This window comes from Zalophus californianus, chromosome 6, assembly GCF_009762305.2.
Source record: "Zalophus californianus isolate mZalCal1 chromosome 6, mZalCal1.pri.v2, whole genome shotgun sequence".
Lineage (NCBI taxonomy): Eukaryota > Metazoa > Chordata > Mammalia > Carnivora > Otariidae > Zalophus > Zalophus californianus.
In genome coordinates, this window is record NC_045600.1 from 31539669 (window position 1) to 31561064 (window position 21396).

The 21396-nt window shown below is 45.4% G+C and overlaps 1 protein-coding gene across 2 annotated transcripts in view; it reads right to left on the bottom strand.

The window, feature by feature from the left end:
- Positions 1-21396, bottom strand: part of GALNT16 (polypeptide N-acetylgalactosaminyltransferase 16) — a 91700-nt gene that overhangs the window by 39920 nt on the left and 30384 nt on the right. The gene's annotated exons all lie outside the window — the stretch shown is intronic.

A 21396-nucleotide genomic window follows, 5' to 3' on the forward strand; every position in this document is an offset into this window, starting at 1 on the left:
GCTCTGACAAGGAAGGAGGGCTGGGAGATGGTGAGTGACAGCCTGCTGGGCCTCCCACAGCCCTCCAGCCTCCTCCAAGAGCTCTTGGCCAAGGCTTAGATGGTTAGAGGATGGCCTCCTCCCCGGTCTGTCCTTTGGGGAAATGCCCAACCCAGCACTTCCACGTCCAACAAGGTCAATCACATCTGAAATTGTTTAAACTGAAATAATGACTCTGCTCTATAAAACGGGAAGAATTATTTCTCATCTTGGAGAGTTGTATTTTCAGTCCGTCACTTCAGTTAAACTTTGAATCTTGCCTGCCTGGCTTCAATTTTTTTTTTTTTTCCAGCTAGATTTGCTTACTTCTTCTTGACTGCTAAATTTAGGAAACAAACAGCAAAGGGGAAGTTTTGAAATAAGAAAGGAAAATATTTTCCACATCATTTTTTATCAAAAACAGTTCAACCCAAATCCCCAAGCCCTGTAAACTTTCTTTTAAAACATACAGGCACCTCTAAATTGTAGATTTAAACAACTCAAACTCCTTTTAAATAACTGCTGCCTAATTTCCTTTTACTGCCAGTAAAACAGGTACCTGCTGGGCTGGCCTTTCACTCAAGTTCAATGAAACTGCAAATAAAAAGGCCCTGGTCCTATTTTACGGATGGCTCCTGACTTTCTTCCTGATCTGCTCTAAACCCCAACCATCTGGTGAACAAAATGTGCTTCCCAACCGCTCCCCACTACCCTGGGAAGAAAGTCTCATCTGATGCTGCGTCCAAAGTTGAAAGACTGCCATTCTTCAGGAAGGCTGGGAAACTGAGCACATGATTCACCAGCTCTGAGTACAAGGTGTCAGGTTCCACCTCTCCCAAATGAAAAGGCGGGTCCCACTGGGCCTACCCGCAAGCCACTGGGTTCTGGGGAGGCAGCCAACCACGCCTGGCCTACCCATGCTCCTGTCCAACCAGACGAGACGCTGGGGGTGGCACAGGGCTGGGGACCTCAGCTTGGGTACAGGAAACCTTGCCTAGGGTATCAAGGGTCCCTCAGGGGCCTGCCCCAGACATGTCCCCAGGTCCCCTTTCACACGGCCTCCAAAGCAGTTATGTAAGGGTTACCGGCCCGGCCTTTGAAATCTGGGGGATAGAATGCAGGTGCTTACTGCTCTCTGGCCTTGGGAAGTCACTTACCCTTTCTGAGCATGCTTCTTCAGCTAGAAAATGGGGATTATTGTGAGGATTAAAGGACACGATGTAAATAACATGCTTAGCACACTATCTGGCACATAAATTATAATTATTAATTATTATTAGCTTGCCTGCCTTTTTACCAGTCGTTCTCCACCTTGACTGCACATTAGAATCCGAAGAATCAGAAGAGTTTAAAAATCCTGATGTCCAGGCCCTACCCAAGACCGATTCAATCAGAATCTCTGGAGGTGGGAGACTAGTATCAGGAGTTCTTAAAGCTCTCCAGGTGTTCCAGTGCGCTAGCAAGGCTGAGCTGCCGCTTTATGTAGATGCAGGATGGTGAGCTGGTGAAATCACAGGACCAAAGACTAGAAGGGACCCCGGAGGCCGTGTCCCCTGACCCCCTTCCCAAGGAGCCTCAGGGTGAGTCTGGGTTTTGGCCTCTGTTTGTACTGCTTCACCATCAGCAGAGCCAACTGGAACTCAGCTGGAGCCTTCGTTGTTACTATAGAAACCACCACCTTGCAACACATATGCCCACATGCCCTGGAGGCTCTAGTTCAATTACATACCAAGGAGCACAGGGTAAGGGCCCCCTGGGAAGCCCACCTTGGGCTTCCGGTTAGATCTGCCATCACAACCTGGTTTCTCCAGGGGCGCTGATGACCACACAGCTTTATGACACCAGTGGTCTCATCAAGAAAAAGGGGGAGTGCGTTCCCCAGATGGTCTCTGTTCAGGTTCAGGGAGATTTCAGGTCCAATCAAGCTCCCCAGGTCCCATTTTCCACACTCTGTTTGGCCCAGAGGTCATCCAGGGGTGGAGGGATTCTGAAGGCAGGCAATGCTAGGGACGTGCGGTGGGATAGCTCAGTTTCCACCTGCGTATCAGCTTGAGTAGAGCATTCCTGGGTTTGCGAAGAGTACCAAACCCTGCCGTACCCCGCCCCCGTCACAGCTGCTGCAGAGTGTAAGGAACAAGGAGGCCCCTCCTGCAGTAATGAGCGGATGCTGACTGCTCCCTGAGGGCCTGCTATGAGCTGGGTGCTACGCTAGGTGCTTATTTCCAGCTTCAAGTAGTCCGGCCAAATGGGTGCTCCTCTGAGCCTGCTTTTACAGAGGTGGAAACTGAGGCCCAGGGAGATAAAATAACATGCCAAGGTTACACAGCTGCTGAGTGGCCAGGCTGGGCCTGGAAGCCTGGAATTGAGGCTGTCTGTCTACAGGGCCTAAGCACAAAGCTTTCTTTGTATGTCTTCAGACTACTCCTAGGCACAGATGGGCTTGGCACTGCCTTCCAATTCTGAGTCCCTCAGCTCCAAAACAAGCTGGCCTCTGGTGCCCAGAACACAACCAGGCCCTGACAAGTGCAGGCTGGAGGCTGCCTCCCCACTAGGCTCAGGGTTCAGAGCATCAGCTCATGGTTCAGAGGCAGACTTGCCCAGTGCTGTCATCTCTTGGCTTGACATGGGCATGGAAACGCTTCTCTGTTTTGGCTAGAAAGGATTTGGAAAAAATGAAAAGTATAAGAGTTTGTATTAGTCAGACGAAAACAGCACATAACCAAATTTCCTTGGGTCAGTCCGGGCCTTCCTCGGTCTTCCCAGCCAGGCATGTCCTCAGGGTCCTGACGACTTGCAGCTGCAGTCACATAAAAGGGGGACAAAGCCAATTCCTGTTCAGGTTCTTGCCTGCTTGAAGGTACCAACCCCCCCAACATTGCCATGCTCTGCGGCCGACAGAAAGGAAGTGAGCAGAAAGAACAGCTGAGACAGGGCCACCTCAGGGCTCCCCAGGCCTCCACAAACACCCTCCCAGCCCACATATGGTGCAGATCACACAGGTGTAATATGTCAGTGTCATTTCCGGTGCTTCATATTCAGTCTACTGAACTTGAACCTATCAGATATTAACTGGAAAAATAAAAGCAATTATGGGCCATGCACTACATAGAACACCTCCAGTACGACTATTTCAAGAGTGTCAGCAGCCTCCTGCCTCACCCACTGAGGATCCTGGCTGGGCCAGGACCAAATCCCAGCCATTAGTACTCAGCAGGGGCTGACTGTGGCCTGGTGCCTCAGTTCATATCACTTTTTGGAACAAAGAGCCAAATTAGTGTAGTGAGCTGGTGCACTACATTATTGGCACGGTAGGTCAAGTTTAGAAGTACATTACCTGTGCTTCATATACAATGAATATAATTAAACAATTAGGTTATACCCTCAAATAGAGACAGCATTCATTACAAAGCCAGACTTTTAAAATCAAATTAAGCAAAAAGAAAAAGGAGGGGAAGGGGAACAGGAAAAAAGCAGCCTGGCTCATGTGACTTTCTTCAAGGGGCACTGCAGGCTCAAGTACAACTTCTGTCTCCAGGTTGGCACCTCCCCCCGACAGCCCAGCATTTTACCTAGGTGCCATATGCAAAATGGCCATAAAAACCTGGAAATGGGGCTAATACTAAGATTTTCTTTTTAATGAACAGAGCCCTTTCGATTAATTCTTCTAGGGTATGCTAAAGATGCAGGGTTTTTAAAAAAAAACTTTTTAAAGATTTTATTGATTTATTTGTCAGAGAGAGAGCACAAGCAGGGGGAGTGGCAGGCAGGGGGAGAAGCAGACTCCCCGCTGAGCAGGGAGCCTGATGATGTGGGACTCAATCCCAGGACCCTGGGATCATGACCTGAGCGGAAGGCAGAGGCTTAACCGACTGAGCCACCCAGGCGTCCCAGGATACAGTTTTATTCAAGCAGAAATCAGAGACACAAATCATCTGATCACGGCTGGGATCAATGGAAATATAGTGTTATGCATCTCATTCATTACAATTTTGCACAGTGCACCAAACCATACATTGTTAATTAAGTCACAACACAACGCCTATGTCACGCATTGCAATGTAACCTAAATAATAATATATATGTTTGTCCATGTTTTCCTTGATGAGCACCCTGTAGTTAAACAAACCTTAACAGGAAGTGCAGCTCATTCTTGAAAAAGACTCAGTGATACAGAGATGTAAATCCTCCTTGACTTAATCTACAAATTCAATGCAATACTGATCAAATAACAACTGTATTGGGAGTGGTGGGGAGAGAGGATTCAGCTGGAAGAATTTAAGCATGAGTGAACAATCAGGAAAAATCTGAAAAAAAATGAAGATAGGGAAATAGACCTACCAGATATTAAGACATATGAAAGACTGCAGACTTTATATAGCAAGATACTATTGGTATAAAGCCAAACAAATCAATAAAAGAAAACAGAGAGATTAGAAATAGAACCAAGTACATATGGAGGGTTGGCACAAGATACAGTTGCATTTCAAATGGCAGGGGGAAGGGAGAGACACACTATTCAGTGACTGATGTTAGGGAAAGTGACCAGACAATATGGAAACAAGTAAAGCTGAATTTATTTTTTAAACCAAAATCAATTCTAGGTGGCTCAAAATTTAAAATTAAAAAAGAAGCCAGGGGTGCCTGGCTGGCTCAGTCAGTAGAACATGTGACTCTTGATCTCGGGGTTGTGAGTTTCAGTCCCACGTTGAGTGTAGAGATTACTTAAAAATAAAACATCTTAAAAAAAAAAAGTAAATAAAATAAAAAAGAAACTAAAAAGTATACAGAAAAAATTACTTTTTGTTCTTGTTTTTTTGCAATCTCAGATGTAAAATCCAAATGTCACCAAAAAATGTACATAAAGATTTAAAAATTTTATAAGGCTAAAAAAAACCACAAAGTCAAGATACAAACACTATGCTGGGAAAAAAATATTAGCCAAATATAGGCCAAAGAATTAATTCCTTCAATATGCAAAGAACTTTTATAAATCAATAAAAAAGAACCAATAATTCAAAAGAAATGTAGACAAAAAAGGATATGAACAAGTAGTTCATAGAAATGTGAAATACAAATGACCAATAAAAAATGAAAGAGGTGGGCGCCTGGGTGGCTCAGTCGGTTGAGCAACTGCCTTCAGCTCAGGTCATGATCCCAGGGTCTTGGGATCGAGTCTCTCGTTGGGCTCCCTGCTCAGTGGGGAACCTGCTTCTCCCTCTGCCTGCCGCTCCCCCTGCTTGTGCTCTCTCTCTCTCTGACAAATAAATAAATAAAATCTTAAAAAAAAAAAAAGAAAGAAAGAAAAGAGCGGCGTCTGGGTGGCTCAGTCACTTGGGCATGGACTCTTGGTTTTGGCTCCGGTCATGATCTGTCTCATGGGTTGTGGAACTGAGCCCCTGTCAGGCTCCCCGCTTGGTGGGGAGTTGGCTTAAAGGATTCTCTCCCTTGGCACCTCCCCTGCTGCATGTGCTCCTGTGCATGTGCGCGCGCGCGCGCGCTCTCTCTCAATTTAAGTGAATGAGTCTTTATTCTTGGATTTGCCAAATTAGTAAGAAATTGTATCTTATTTTAATTTGCATTTAATAATCAGTGAGGTTGAATATCTTTCATTTCTTCTTTTTTAAAGACTATTATATATAATGCTCAGTATTTTGAAAGTTTGAAGAAATAGAAGCCCTTATATGTTGATAGATTATAAATTGGTATGACCAAGACTGTTTAACAACATCATTTTATTCTTTTTCTTAAGATTTTATTTATTTATTTATTTATTTATTTGCGAGAGGGAGGTGCAGAGGGGGAGGGAGAAACAGAATCTCTCCAGCAAACCCACACAGAGCCCAAAGCAGGGGCGTGGAGCCCCACTCAGGCTCTATCTCATAACCCTGAGATCATGACCTGAGCCGAAACCAAGAGTCAGATGCTCAACCAACTAAGCCACCCAGGTACTCTTGACAACATCATTTTAAATACTACTTTTTGACTCAGTAGAAGTTCCATTTTTAGGTAAACATAAACTTGGTTTTCCTGAGACAGTCCCAGTATACACCTGTGTTCTCAGGAGCCCCTGTGAATTAGAATTTGTCTTAGTTTAGGTAAAAAATTATATGATCCCTAAATTATAGTTTATCCTTATAGTAGAATTCTAAATAAATGTTAGAAAGAATAAGTTATGTATGTACATTGTGATTCATTTTGTATAAAGAGTTCATAAATGCATGTGTATGTAAATGTTTACATATATCTGGAAAAATACATGGCAAACTGGTATACAGTGGTCACCTCCAGAAAGCGGCACAGGAGTGGGCTGGAAGACTGAAGAATTTTACCTTTTCCTTTATACAAGCCTGTTTTTTTTTTTTTTTTTATAAATAAGTATTCTTTTACAAGAAAATTCTTTTTTTAAAGATTTTATTTATTTGAGAGAGAGTACACACAAGAGTGGTGGGGAGGGACAGAGGAAGAAGGAGAAGCAGACACCCCCTGGGCAGGGAGCCTGACGCAGGACTCAATCCCGGGACCCTGGGATCATGACCTGAGCTGAAGGCAGTTGCTTAACCAACTGAGCCACTCAGGCACCCCACAATAAAATTCTTTACAAAAGCCAGATGAACCGGGAGCACCTGGGTGGCTCAGTCGTTGGGCGTCTGCCTTCGGCTCAGGTCATGATCCCAGGGTCCTGGGATTGAGCCCCGCATCGGGCTCCCTGCTCGGCGGGAAGCCTGCTTCTCCCTCTCCCACTCTCCCTGCTTGTGTTCCCTCTCTCTGTCAAAATAAATAAATAAAATCTTAAAAAACAAACAAACAAACAAACCAGATGAACCTTAATTCTTCTTTACCTAAGATAAAAGAACTGAGCTAAATTACTGTCATCATCAACATCATCATCTTCAGAATGTATCACAGATATAAATAAATAGATGAAAAGTAAGCCCTTCCTCACCTGAAACATTTGGGGGCAGAAGTACCAGCCAGGAACAGGTTAGTCCTGATGGAGAGGAGGGGAAGGGAAGTTGCAAGGGAAAAAGAATAATTTTTCCTCTACCTTTCTGAGTTCTTAGCTGAGACTCCTGTAATAAAAGACAGATAAAGTGTTCTGGGACCCAGTTTCAACGTGGCACGGTTTTCCCCACACCACTAACAAGCAATTCTCAGACAGCAACTGGATGACCTACAGTTCAACCCAATTCTGATACTGTCTACCTGGAGACGGCCTCAGATCCCGCAAGTGGAGGGCCCAGTCCCACAGGACGGTCCACCTCCTCACATGCCAGTCACAAGCCCAGGTTGTTACATGTGCTTCTAACGAACTGGCTACAAGGGGGTCGAGCCACTCAGAGCTTACTTACTACATTACCGGCTTATTACAAAGACTACTGAAGGATACCAATCAACAACCAGATGAAGAGATACGTAGGGCAAAATCCAAAACAAAGGAGCTTCTGTTCTGGTGGAGCTTGGATGGCACACGAAAGTGTTCTGGTTCCCCAACCAGGCAGCTCTCCAGACCCCCTCCTTTTGGCTTTTATGGAGGCTTCATATTACATAGACATGATTGATTAAATCATTGGCCATTGGCATTTGATTCAACCTTCAGCCTCTTCTCCCCTCCCCTCCCCTCCCCAGAAATCAGGGGGTGGGACTGAAAGGTCCACTCCTCTATTCATAGTTCAAGGTATTCATTCCCCTGGCAACCAGCCCCTATTCAAAAGTCACCTCATTAACATAACTAAGGACATGAGACCCAGTATTATAATAAAACATGCTCCCATTGCTCTTAACACTCAGGAAATTCCAAGGGTTTAGGACCAAGAAGAAAGATACATTTCTTTTTATTTCTTTTTTTTTAAGATTTTATTTATTTATTTGAGAGAGAGAGAATGAGAGATAGAGAGCACGAGAGGGAAGAGGGTCAGAGGGAGAAGCAGACTCCCCGCTGAGCAGGGAGCCCGATGTGGGACTCGATCCCCGGACTCCAGGATCATGACCTGAGCCGAAGGCAGTCGCTTAACCAACTGAGCCACCCAGGCGCCCCAAAGATACATTTCTTATAAATCACAACAGATTGGGGTGCCTGGGTGGCTCTGTCGTTAGGCGTCTGCCTTCGGCTCAGGCCATGATCCCGGGGTCCTGGGATCAAGCCCCACGTCATGCTCCCTGCTCTGTGGGAAGCCTGCTTCTCCCTCTCCCTCTGCCTCTCCCCCTGCCTCTCCCACTACATGTGCTCTCTCTCTGTATCTCAAATGAATAAATAAAATCTTTAAAAATAAATAAATAAATCACAACAGATTAACAAGAGAAAAAACAAACAGAAGTCTATTAACATGTATACAAGAAAGATACCCAGAGAAAAATGAGTAACTCCCCAAGGCACTCAGAATTCAGGATTACACACCATCTTAATAGGGAAAGGGGAGGAGGGCGTAGACCTCTTAGGGGTGAATAAATGGTTTTTAGGAAGATGAATGGGCCCTTAGAAGACTAGATGGGAGGTGTGATGGTTTGTGACAGTTTGTCCGGGTGTGGTATTGACTTCTAGTCTTCTCTCCCGTGATGAGTCAACTTCCTTGGCCGCTGAAACTCACGGGAAGGGGATTTATGACCAGTGAGTTCCTTTTGGAGGATGTGTATTTAGGCAGATGATGGGACTTCAAAGAAAGCATCTCCCTGCATTTGCTGGTTTTCAAATTGTAGCCTACAGCTCAAAATAATCAATATAGCAAAGTGGCATCTTTTGGGTGGCGTTTTCTGCTACCTTTCAAAGTGGAGGCTGGAGGGGAGCAGTATACGGTGGCTGAGCCCTCGAGTGTGTGTGTGGGTGTTAGAGCAGGTGAATCCAACATCCAGGTAATGCTTGGAGGCCCAAATTGACGTCTCCTGATTTCTCCCCAAAGCGCAAGCCTAACAGTCAAAAATGGGGCTTAGGGGGAGGGCTAAGAAGGCAAGACCTGGTCCAGGGCCATAACCTGACCTGTGCTCTAGGCACCGACCGCAGAACACTCTGAAGAGGATGGTACTCAGACATTTCCTTTACCATTTGTCCATTTTTAGGTTTTTTTTTTTTTTTTTAAAAAACCTCTTGTAAAATGCCTAGTATGGAGTGCTTAGCTTAGTAACTTGGTTGAAAGGGGCAGAAGGGCCAAGGGGAGCTGAAAAGGGCTGTCAGTCAAGTCGCTCAGGCTAGCCCACAAGCCATTCTGCAGGCCTGAGGGACCCTCTGGGAACAGCATTTCCACAGCTGCAGAAAGGAGGTAATGATTTACCGCCCAGGGGTTTTGAGCGCATGAAATAAAATCATTGCACCCTGTCCACATCCACGGGAGGCCCTCTCTCAATGACTGCATAAAAGGAGGGGGTTTGAAACAGATGAGCAAAGGAGAAAAAAAGAGAGAGGCCAACCAAGAAATAGATTCTTAACTATAGAGAACAAACAAACCGAGGATTACCAGAGGGGAGGGGGGTGGGGGATGGGGGAAACAGGGGGTGGGGATTAAGGAGTGCATTTGTGATGAGCACCTGGTATTGTATGGAAATATTGGATCACTATATCGTACACCAGAAACTAATATAACCCTGTATGTTAACTAACTGGAATTTACTTAAAAACAAAGATTCAACAATTAAAAAACAAAAGGAGGAGGTTTGAGCAAGATGCTCTCTGAGCCCTCTCCATCTTGAACATGAAATGATCTGTAACAACATCCATTCACCCTATCGTTCTTCAATACGTATTTATTACAGATCCTGGAACCCCTCTGAAGAGCCAAGAGCTGCTTTGTTTATGACCTACTGCAGTTCTTGACACACAGTAGGTGCTCAGGGGATGTTTGTCCCATCAAGAGGATGCGTACACGGTGCCCCAAAGATCCCAGCTCCATGGGAGCTGGAAGAGTGGTCGGCAGCTCTGGTCAAGTGTCATCAAAAGAACACCTGCTTCCTCCTTGAGCTTTGGACAGGAGGTAAGAATACACAGGATCTCTAGAGTGGGGAAGCTGCAGGAAATGGGAGCCCCACCAGTGGCTCCTGCCAAGTGCATGAGCTGGGCAGATGGGCAGTCTGGGAGGGACAGAAATGTGTGGTTTTCTTGCAGTTGAAGAGTCCTTTGTGGGGAATGACATTGTTGTGGGTTAATGATGGATAGTGCTTTTCTTCCTTGACTAAGATCTTTGAATATTACATTAAATTGTTTTTAAGCCACCAGAATGGTTATTAAATTAGTACCCTTTTGGAAAACAGTCTGGCAGTACATTTCTAGTGCTATATCCTTTGGCACACAGCTTTTTCTGTTTTATTCTATCCATTATCTTCCCTTATCCATGGCAGGGTGCCAGGTGGGCCCCAAATCTCCCATATAACCAGAAGATTTAAATTTAACCTTTGGAAGGAGGGAGTAACTGGAGTAAATATGCCCTCTCATCTAGGATTCCTGTTTTAATCACACAATTAGTCATAGACAAATATTAGGCACAAAGATGTTCACAATGGTCTTATTTATAAGAATGAAAATTTGAAAACAATCTAAATGGCAACACTGGGGAAAAGAGTAAGTAAATTATGTTCCATCAATTGAAAAGAATATTTAGTAGACATTTACAATAATTGTTATAGGCTGTGGGGAAATAAGTATGCTCTCATGCTTTATTAGAGGGAGTATAAACTGGTATAAATCTTCTAGAGGTAGGGGCGCCTGGGTGGCTCAGTTGTTAAGCGTCTGCCTTTGGCTCAGGTCATGATCCCAGGGTCCTGGGATGGAGCCCCGCATCGGGCTCCCTGCTCAGCGGGAAGCCTGCTTCTCCCTCTCCCACTCCCCCTGCTTGTGTTCCCTCTCTCGCTGTGTCTCTCTCCGTCAAATAAATAAATAAAATCTTTAAATAAATAAATTAATTAATTAATTAATTAAAAAATCTTCTAGAGGTAAACTTATCAGTACGTATCAAGGGTCTGAAAATGATGTATACATAGGATTCAATTTTAGGAATCCCTCCTAAGGAAATTATTAAAGTGGGTTCCATTTATAATAGCAAAAGATTGTAGAGAAAAAAAATCCTAGATTTCCAGTAATAGGGAATTGGTTCAGTAAGTTATAGTATGGCCTTCAATAGAATACATTGCAATCATTTAAAAAGATGTAGAAATGTATTTTTTTTTTAACATGGAAAGCTGTTCACCATACAAAGCGAAGTGAAGAAAAGCAGGCTACAAATTAATGTGGGCGTCGCGACTCCATTTTGTTTATCTGGACGTTCTAATCTGTCTTAATGAATAATTATTACCTGTGAAATCAAGAAAAAATAGCGTTAACAATATTAGGTCTGAAAGCTCTGGAGCGGCCCAGAAAAATGCTGGCTCGGTAATGGGAGAAGAGGGGCGGGGTATAAATCCCAGATGCTGGGTGACTGCAGCTTCCTGAAAATGATGGAGCTTGACCAGAAAGGCGTATTGAAAAATAGAAACAGTGGTTTGTTAGGAGGGGGAGATTATGGATGATTTTCTATCCTTTTGGTTATTACTATGTTTATGTAATGTTTATTTTTAAGTGGAAAAGTCTCCTTTGAGACTTTTTCCTCCATGGCCTCTCCCCTCCTTGGAATAGTTGTCTTTATGGAACGCAAGGCTGTTTACTAAAAATAATGCCTTACAATGGGCCTAGTTCTGCACAGCTTACTTTTACTTCTCCTGGGTCAAGTCTGTCCTGGCGACCCCTTCTCCTTCTAGGGCCGGCACATCTCTACCCTATTTCTTATCAGCCGTGACCCCTGTCTTGAAGCACCCAGATGTTGTCGGACTAACCAGCCCTTTCTAGCTATCCTGGACCCCAAGGATCAAAGTTGCCAGCCTTGAAGCTGACTGTCTCAGGGTCTTGCCGGGGCAGAGCGACCACCTAAACACGAATCACTAATAATGGACTGATGCATATTTAACTCTTCCAGAAACAGGCACTTGCATGCACAACTCTTGAGGGTACAGTTTCCTTGGTGGAAAACAACATGGCACTGTATCAAAAGCCTTTAAAGTGTTTACCACCTTTTGGTCTAGCAATTCTGATTCAAGGGTGTTATAAAATCAGAAGTCTATGAAAACGTGGGTACAAAGATATACCACTTGGTATTTTTTATACTAGTATAACACTGGAAATAATCTAAATGCCCAACAATGGGAGCTTGGTTAGACAAACTATGGCACATCATAAGGTTGCCATGTAAAATACAGGATGCCCAGTTAAATGAGAATTTCAGATAAACCAGGAATAATTTTTTTTAGTGTAAGTATGTCCCAAATATTGCATGGGATATGCTTATTCCAAAAAAGTACTCACTCTTTCTCTGAAATTGAAATTGGAATATGGTTATACTAAAAAATTATTCAGGGACACCTGGGTGGCTCAGTTGGTTGGGCATCTGCCTTCGGCTCTGGTCATGGGATCAAGTCCCACATGGGGCTTCCTGCTCGGCAGGGAGCCTGCTTCTCCCTCTGCCTGTTGTTCCCCCTGCTTGTGCTCTCTCTCTCTGACAAATAAATAAATGAAATCTAAAAATATATATATATATTCAATGTTTATCTGAAATTCTAATTTACTTAGATGTCTTATATTTTTATTTGCTAAATCTGGCCAGGCTACACATCCATATGATAGAATACTACGTAGCCATTAAAACTCATTTTCAGACCAGTGGCTTTCAAATTGTTTCTTCTCCCCCTGTGCTTTAGCTAGAACCTCACATCTTTTATTTCACATTTTAGACTTCTGCATAAGATTTGGTTTGAAAATAAGGGTTCCATTCCTTAAGAGAAGTTTGAAAAACATTGTTTTAGGAAACCAACAACAGGTGACTGTGCTCACAAAATAATAAGTTGAAAAAGTCTTGTTAAAAAACAGTATGATTCTAATTTTGCATATACACACGCGCATAATGGAGAGGGAGAGAGAATGAGAGACAGCAGACATTCTGGAATAATCCTTAAAAAAAAAAAGTGGGCGTCAGGATTATAAGTGAAGTTTAGAAGATTTCCAGAAGATTTTTTCAGATTTTCTACAATGAATTAAATGTATTTACATTTTGAAAAAAATTTTCTATTAGAAATATCTATCCTCTCAGATGACATTAATACTTTAATGTCGTTGAGCTTCTGTATTTGTGTTCTTAAATTTGGGCGTTATGAACCCTTTGGGGATCTAATGAAAGCTCTCTAATCTATTCTCAAAAGGCATATTCACACAAAATTTTGCATCCTGTTTCCCCTCCCATCCCTTCTTGATAAGGCCCTTCCCTAGAGTTCTAGAATGCCGTTCCTTTACTCTGCTTGCTTATAAAGCTACTTACCCTGTCCTCATGACAGGGGTTCTTTTTGGGTGGGGAAGGGAACTGGAGTGGTCACACATCTGTTCTGAGACCCCGTTAAAAGCTAAGGACTCTCCTCAGGGAAAAAAAGCCCACATGGTTCCACGTGCTGCCGCAGGCGGCTTCAGATGTTCACAAACCCCCTGAGGACCGTTCTCGGACTCCGGGTTCAGAACTCCTGGTGCAATCCCAAGACTTTGGCACTCAACTCGAGCCCTGACTTGGCTAATTCCCTTTAGGGCCAAACTGGTTAAATATAGATTTTGAAAAAAAAAAAAAGAGAGAGAGAGACAAAGCCAAGGATAGAATCTAGCCCAGTCCTCCCAGGGCACTGTCCCACAGCAAGTACTTCCAGAGCAGTGGGGCAGGAGGGGCTGCGGCGGGGGTGGGGGTGGGGGGTGGGGCTGCGATGCAGAGAAGAATTGCTGCTGGAAAGCATTAGAGTCAGCAGGGGATCCACAGATGGGAAGAAGAACCAGAAAGGAAACGCAAAGTTGGTGCCTCTTTCTTGCGTGATCTGTGCCTTTGGGGTGGCTGAAGCGGCAGGGAGGAGAGGGGGTCCACGTCTGCTGCCCATGCTCTTCAGTAGCTCTCTTAAGCAGCTGTATAGCAAACCAACCCCAATTCCACCCCGAGAACCAAGCAGAGGCCACGGATAAGGTGGGGAAACTGCTGGGAGCCTAGGAGGGCAGCCCCCAGTGCGCTGGGCGATCTGGCCTGAGCTCTTGAAATGATAAATACCCACGCCCTCCCATCTAGCAAACCTGCCTCTTGGCATCTCTTAAAAACGAAAAAACAGAACTTACCTACATACCTGAAAAGACAGGTACAGGGTACTTTTTGCAGTCTGTCAAGCAGCACAAAGTTCTCTCCGACCCATGATTGGTTTTAAACCAAAACATAATGACCAAACCCAAACCCAATGACCATAATGTGAATCTGTGTCTCTTTTCCAAGGGAAAACACAATACTCTGCAGAGGGGAAGTTCCAAGCTCAGGCTAAAGCTGCCTTTATCTTTTTCACTGCGCTCCTACGCGATCCAGGGATCGCAAGGCCAGCCAAGGCCGGGGACAGCCCTGTCCAGTGGCGGGAGCGTGGGCTTCCAAACTCATGCAAGACCCAGCAGACACCCTTCCAGTGGGAATACCCATCATCTTCTCTCTCTTTACTTTCATCTTGACAAAAAGATTTGCAAGTTCCTCTGGAAGAACAAACATCTGAAAAGAGCCCTGACCTCTCCAATCCACCCCCTCCGCCCCAAAAAGAAAGCCAAAAACAATGGGAGAGACTTGCCTTGCCAGTTATTAAATCTAATTGAAATCCTCTCTAATCAAAACGATATGGTGCTGGCTGAGGAAAAGACGAACAGGTCATTGGAACAGAATATAATCTAGAAATAATATATACAAGAACTCAGTATATGACAAATCGTCATTCTAATTCAGTGAGGAAAAGATAGTCTGGCATAAATAGTGCTGGCATAACTGGCTATTCATATGGAAGAAAACAAAATTAGGCCCTCACGTCACAACAGATACTGAAACAAATTCCAGATGAATTTAAAATATACATATGATAAGAGACTCTTAAATATAGAGAACAAACTGAAGGCTGATGAATGGGAGGTGGGCCGGGGAGGGGCAAGATGGGTGATGGGCATTAAGGAGGGAACTTGTTCGGGCGCCTGGGTGGCTCAGTCGGTGAAGCATCTGCCTTCCACTCAGGTCATGATCCCAGGGTCCTGGGATCCAGCCCCGCATTGGGCTCCCTGCTTGGTAGGGAGTCAGCTTCTCCCTCTGCCTCTGCCCCTTCCCGCTGCTTGTGTTTGCAGATGCGTGCTCTCTCTCTCTCTCTCTCAAATAAATAAAATCTTAAAAAAAAAAAAGAGGACACTTGTTGTGGTGAGCACTGGATGTTGTATGTAAGTGATGATTCACTAAATTCTACTCCTGAATCCAATTTTACCATATATGCTAACTAACTAGAATTTAAATAAAAACTCGAAGAAAAAAACAATAAAATAAAATATACACATAAAAAAATATATTGTAATAAAATTTAGTAGAATAACCGAACAGTGAGGAAGATCCTTAAGGAGGGCAGGAAGCCCATAAACAATTAAGGAAAAAGTAGCTAGGCTGGGTTACACAAAAATCAAGAATTTTCCCATGGCACGAGTACTATTAACAAATTCAAAAGACAAATAATATCCTATTATATAATAAGTCAGTATTTATACATTTGACAGATAAAAGGTTAATGCCTGAAATATGTTAAGAGCTCTGCCAAACTGATATGAAAAAGACAGACAGGGGCGCCTGGCTGGCTCAGTCGGTAGAGTGTGAGACTCTTGCTCTCAGGTTCGTGAGTTTGAGCCCCATGTTGGGCCTAAGAGCTTACTCAAAAGGAAAAAAAAAATTTTTAATTAAAAAAATAAAACACACAAAGCGGTGATCCCAGTTTGGGAGCTTTACACAACAGAAAGAAAAGCACGAGTGTGTAAAGGCCTACATATGCATGTTTCTTCTAGCATTGTGTATATTGGCAAAGGCTTGAAACACCCTGAATGTCCACTAGCCAGGACCCATTATACAAACTGTTGTAAGGCCGTTCTACGGAATGAGGTAGATCTAAGCACCCTGCCCTGGAGAGATGTCCCCAGTATTTTAAGGGGGAAAGCATATCGGATGGATCATTCGTAAGGGTAAGACTCCATCTTCTGTGTAAAGAGAGAGCAGGGGAGAGAGCTAGCTATGTGTGTGTGTGCATTTCTTTTTTTTTTTTTAAAGATTTTATTTATTTATTTATTTGAGAGAGAGAATGAGATAGAGAGAGAGCATGAGAGGAGGGAGGGTCAGAGGAAGAAGCAGACTCCCCGCTGAGCAGGGAGCCCGATGTGGGACTCGATCCCGGGACTCCAGGATCATGACCCGAGCCGAAGGCAGTCGCTCAACCAACTGAGCCACCCAGGCGCCCTGTGTGTGCATTTCTGTGAGCATAGGGAAAAGAAAATTACATGGCAGCCTGTGAATGTTTAGCTCAGGTAGATGGTATTGGAGTGGGGTGGCCAGAAGGGGCAGGAGGAGAGTTAATGTCTCCTATAAATAGCTCTGTATTATTGCACTTGCTAAAACAGGCATGTGTAGCTTTTGTGATTTATTCTTTTTTTTAAAAAAGATTTTATTTTATTTATTTGAGAGCGAGAGAGTGCATGAGAGAGCATGGGGTGGCGGGGGGAGGGAGAAGCAGACTCCCTGCTGAGCAGGGAGCCCAGACGAAGGGTTCCAAACCAGGCTCCTGGGACCGTGACCTGAGTCGAAGGCAGACGCTTAACTGACTGAATCACCCAGGCGCCCCATGCTTTTGTGATTTTTAAAAAATCTAATCATGTTTTTTAAAGAAAGAACGTGGGCTTTCATTCCTGGTTCTGCCACTCATGAGTTGCCTGACCTGATGTCCTCTCTGTAAAATGGGACCCATGCCTGCCCTGAGGCTCTTGATCCACTGAAGGGATCTGCCAAGCTTCAGTCCTTCCTGTGTTGTCTGGCTAGGCCAAGGCTAGGGGCACAGCCTGCAGCCCTAAAACCCAGCACTACTAGCCGGCCTTCTCGGATGCCGGCCTTCTCAGATACCGGCCAACCAATGTCCTTGGCCTCTGCCACTGGGCAGTCATTCCTGTCCTCCCCTGTCTGGACAGGACCCCACTCCAGGGACTCCACACCGGGCCAGTGCCCTTCCTCCACCTCCAACCCCCACCACCCACTAAGAACCCAGTCTTCAGCCCTCCTCGTGGGGGCCCCACCCTGATGCCCAGCACTCCCAAAGTCAGAAAGACCCAGGCTATCACATCTAAAGCCAGCCTACCCCATTCTCCCTCCAGCCTCAGGAAGGATGCTATGAAAGTTCTGCAGATGCTTCATTGGCCATCTCCCAAACCTACATTCAAAGCCTCTCCGGCACACTTCAAACATCACCCCGGCTCTGAGTGGGCAAAAGCAAGAATGGTTTTCGGAGAGATCAGAGACTGTCGCCAAGCCACAACCGCAGCGCCAACAGCAATGGTGAGAAGAGCTTCAACCCAGTCCTGACTCTGGCCAGGGTCTCTAGTTCTGGGTCTGCGTGCTTGCATGAGCGTGCGGGCGTGCTTGTGTGTATGGGCGGACCCACCAGGGGGAGCATGGGTGCGCTTACGCATACACATGGCTACAAGCTTTCGTACGGACATGGGCATGTTTGTGAGTATGGAGCTTATGTATGTGTGGACATACACATATATTTTGAAGATTATTTATTTATTTATTTGAGAGTGAGCAAGAGCGGGAGGGAAGGGCAAAGGGAGAGGGAGAAGTAGACTCCCCACTAAGCGGGAACCGGATGCAGGGCTCCATCCCAGGACCTGAGCCAAAGGCAGATGCTTAACTGACTGAGCCACCCAGGCACCCCATGTACTTTAAATATAAAAGCTCTTCAGAAAGGCAGAGGGGTTCATCCCCAAAGGTTAGAGATTTGCTTATTTGGGCATTGAACTTTTTTTTTCATCCAGTTTCCGAACCATTTGTGACGTATGGCAGTAAGATAGGAAATGTCCCTCCCTGAAGTCTGCACACTACATGCTGAAAGCAGCCACTAGGGGACTTGGGAAAAGAGAGGTCTGGCTCTCGGGGTGCTCATTCCTTCATCTTGCCTCTGGGGCTGCTTAAATTCTTTCATCAGCAGAGAATAGCTCTGTCAGATCCCAAAACACAGCAGCCTTGGTGTATTAGGAGCAGATCAGGACAGAATCTGAGGGAGGCCCCTCTAGCAGCACCTTCTGCCACCCCCACCCCCAGCCAGACCAGGGGGGTTTGAGTCATAGCACCTGGAGAAAAGGCAGGAAAGGAAGAAAGGATGGTGGGGGGTGAGAGGGAAACAGAATCTGCTCACTTGCCCTCATTTCAGTCCCCACATCTACTAGATAAAGGGGTCAAGGTTATGAGGTAATCCATCCAGGGAAGCACAAAGACATGAGATAATCACAGTGCTTCTTCCTTTTATTCAAGTGTTTGGAAGATGGGACATTAATTTTCTATTAACCATGAAGCAGGTACAAACTTCTCATACATCTTTGAATGAAACAAGAGACTCCTGGCTCTGAGGCCCTGGCCCAGACCTCCGGAGGAACAAGTGTCCTCTCCTCGGCAGGGTGAAGGGCTCTGGGGACAGGCCTGAGGAGCCCTGCAGTGTGCATTCTGGGGTGCTGGTGGTGAGGAGAGTGCAGGGCCTCCGAGGAACCTGGCCCAAGAGTTTACTCCGCGTGCTCTTTTGAGGCTCTTTTGAGTGCAGCAGGAGGCCAGGGTTCTGGGAGGCGCCAGAATGGGTCTGAGTCCCAGCTCCTTGTGGTGGGCAGCTGGATAACCTCACAAGCCTCAACCTCTGCACCTGTGAAATGGAGACAATGACAGAACCCCCTTCACAGAGGATTTAGGCGAATTCAGTGAGCGAATTCCTGCAAAGCACAGTGCCGGGTGCTCCCCGGATCCCAGTGCTATGGGCTAAAGCCTTTGCTATGACAGAGTCACAGGTCAGCTTGTCCCTCCGAACCAGAATCCCTCACTCCCTTACAGGTACTCATCCCAAGGCACTCCCAATGAAGCCCGCGGGCAAGTCTCTGGCTCAGAGCCTGTTTCCCAGGGAACTGAGTCTGGGTGAGATCCCTCAGGGAGCACGTGAAGACTGAATGAACCAGAGGACCAAGCCCTGAGCCTGGGGCCCTCCAAAGTTTAAGGGTCAGGGAGGAGGAAGCCCCAGCACACAGAAGGGGAAGGACTCGCTGGGGAGTGTGGTGTCCCTGAAGCAGAAGAGAGAGTGACTGACAGTGTCAAAGGCAGCTGATAGAAAAGAAGGAGGAGGACCAAGAATTAAGGATGGGATCTAGTCACTTGGAGGTCATTGGTGACCTTGACAAGAGCATTTTAGAGGAATGGTGGGGACAAAAACCCGGCTGGAGTGGATCAAAAAGGAACGGAAGGAGGAAAGCCAGGCAGCAAGCGTGGACAAGTTTTTGTAAGAGTTTTGCTATTTTCACAGCAGCTCAGACCGAGAAACAGCTCACGGCTCCCCCTGGGCCACTGCACCTGCACCAAAACGGGTCCCTAGGGATGAACATCTGCCACCTCATTCTCAACCTCACACAGACTTTTTAATGCTTTGTCCAGATTTTCCAGCGGTTCTCAGCAGGGGGGTGCTCCCATACACCGTAGCTAGAAGCAGAAGGGCAAGACCTTGGCCTTGGGTGATGACTAGAGCTGAGTCTCAGGATCTCTGAGGACACAGGATGCACCACTGGGCTGGCACCTCCTCAGTCACATCCTGCACGCGACCCAGTGCCACAGAAGACACCCAATAGGGTCTCTAGTAGATGCCCACTGGGCTCCCAAATTTGTGGGTTTTTTTTTTTTTTTCCAAATTCGGTTTATTAAATTGTCTTCTGCCACAAGGCCAACTTACGCACAACAGCTGTTGCCACGGCAACCAAGCGGCCAACCTGCTGTTGTAGCTAACAGCCAGGAGCCTCCCGCGGGCTATGTGGCTTAGCAAACTCAGGGCAAGATAGCCCCAAAGTGGTGGAAAGGCTGGAACATGGTGGGGGGCGGGGGACGTGTGGGAAATGAGAGAAGGGAACATGAAGTGCAGAGTTCAGTGCTTTTCCAATTGTTCCATAATTCTGCACCAACAGGTTGGGGCTGGGGGAGTTATGCACTGGGACTGGTGCAGAGGGGTCTCCACATCTTGTGATGTAGGCTGCTGCTCCAGCAACCCATCCCCTGACCCTCCACTCCCTTTCCACAAGCTAAAGGAGCAGAGAGGGGCAGAGACGTCCACACCCCACCTGGCCGGGAGATCGGGTTCTGCCGAGACTCTTCCTGAGGGAGAAGCTGGTTTCTTTGAGCCAGGTCTGAATGTCTTTCATCGGACATATAGGTTAAGTCACCAGGGCTTTTGAAGTCACACAGATAAGAGTTCAAACCGTGGCTCCTTCACTTGCTACCTGTTTAATGTTAGGGCAGTTTACTTAATCTCTCTGAGCCCCAGTTTCTGTAGCTGTAAAATAGGATGAGCAAAGTACCAATGTCACCAAATTACTTAAAGAGTCAGTTGAGATTGAGTACATAAAGTGTGCAACAGCCAGCATCTGGCACCCAGCAAGCTCAGCGTGAGTGGGGAATATTAGCTTTGGTATTGCCATTGTTGTCCTAATGATGGTGATGATGTCAATTAGCAGCCCTAGACGTTGAAGACCTGAGTGACAGACTTAAAGGGACTGAGAATGACAAAAGCAAACCTCAGCATAGTATATACATCAGGTACCATTTTTGTTTAAAAACAAATGTTAACCAAAATAAAATAAAATAAAATAAAAAGAAATGTTAACAATGACGGCACTATGTTGTTTTTCTTGGTGGCTTTTGTTTTTTCCAAGTTTTCTGAACTGAACAGGTATTACTTCCATAATTAGAAAAAACACTTATTTATTTATTTATTTATTTTTAAAGATTTTATTTATTTATTTGAGAGAGACTGAGAGGTAGAGAGCATGAGCGGGAAGAGGGTCAGAGGGAGAAGCAGACTCCTTGCTGAGCAGGGAGCCCGATGGGGGACTTGATCCCGGGACTCCAGGATCATGACCTGAGCCGAAGGCAGTCGCTTAACCAACTGAGCCACCCAGGTGCCCGAAAAAACACTTTTTTAAAAGGTTAGAGATGAGCATTAAAAACGGGTTACAGACAAAAACCATCGAGGGGTGTACTTTAAGCGGGGAAATTGTGTGGTATGTGAATTACACCACAACAGAGCTGTTAACAAACATGCTTTAAAAAAATGACTCAAGGTGTGCAGGTAATAACCCATTCAAAACTTCTGAACATAAAAATGTATAAAATAAAGCGAAATACCGAGAGAGAGAGAGAGAGAGAGAGAGAGAAAAGAAAGAAAAGGAAGAAAGAAAATGAGGCTAGAACTGAACTATTATGCAAAAGTTAAAATATGGGGAATCAAGTA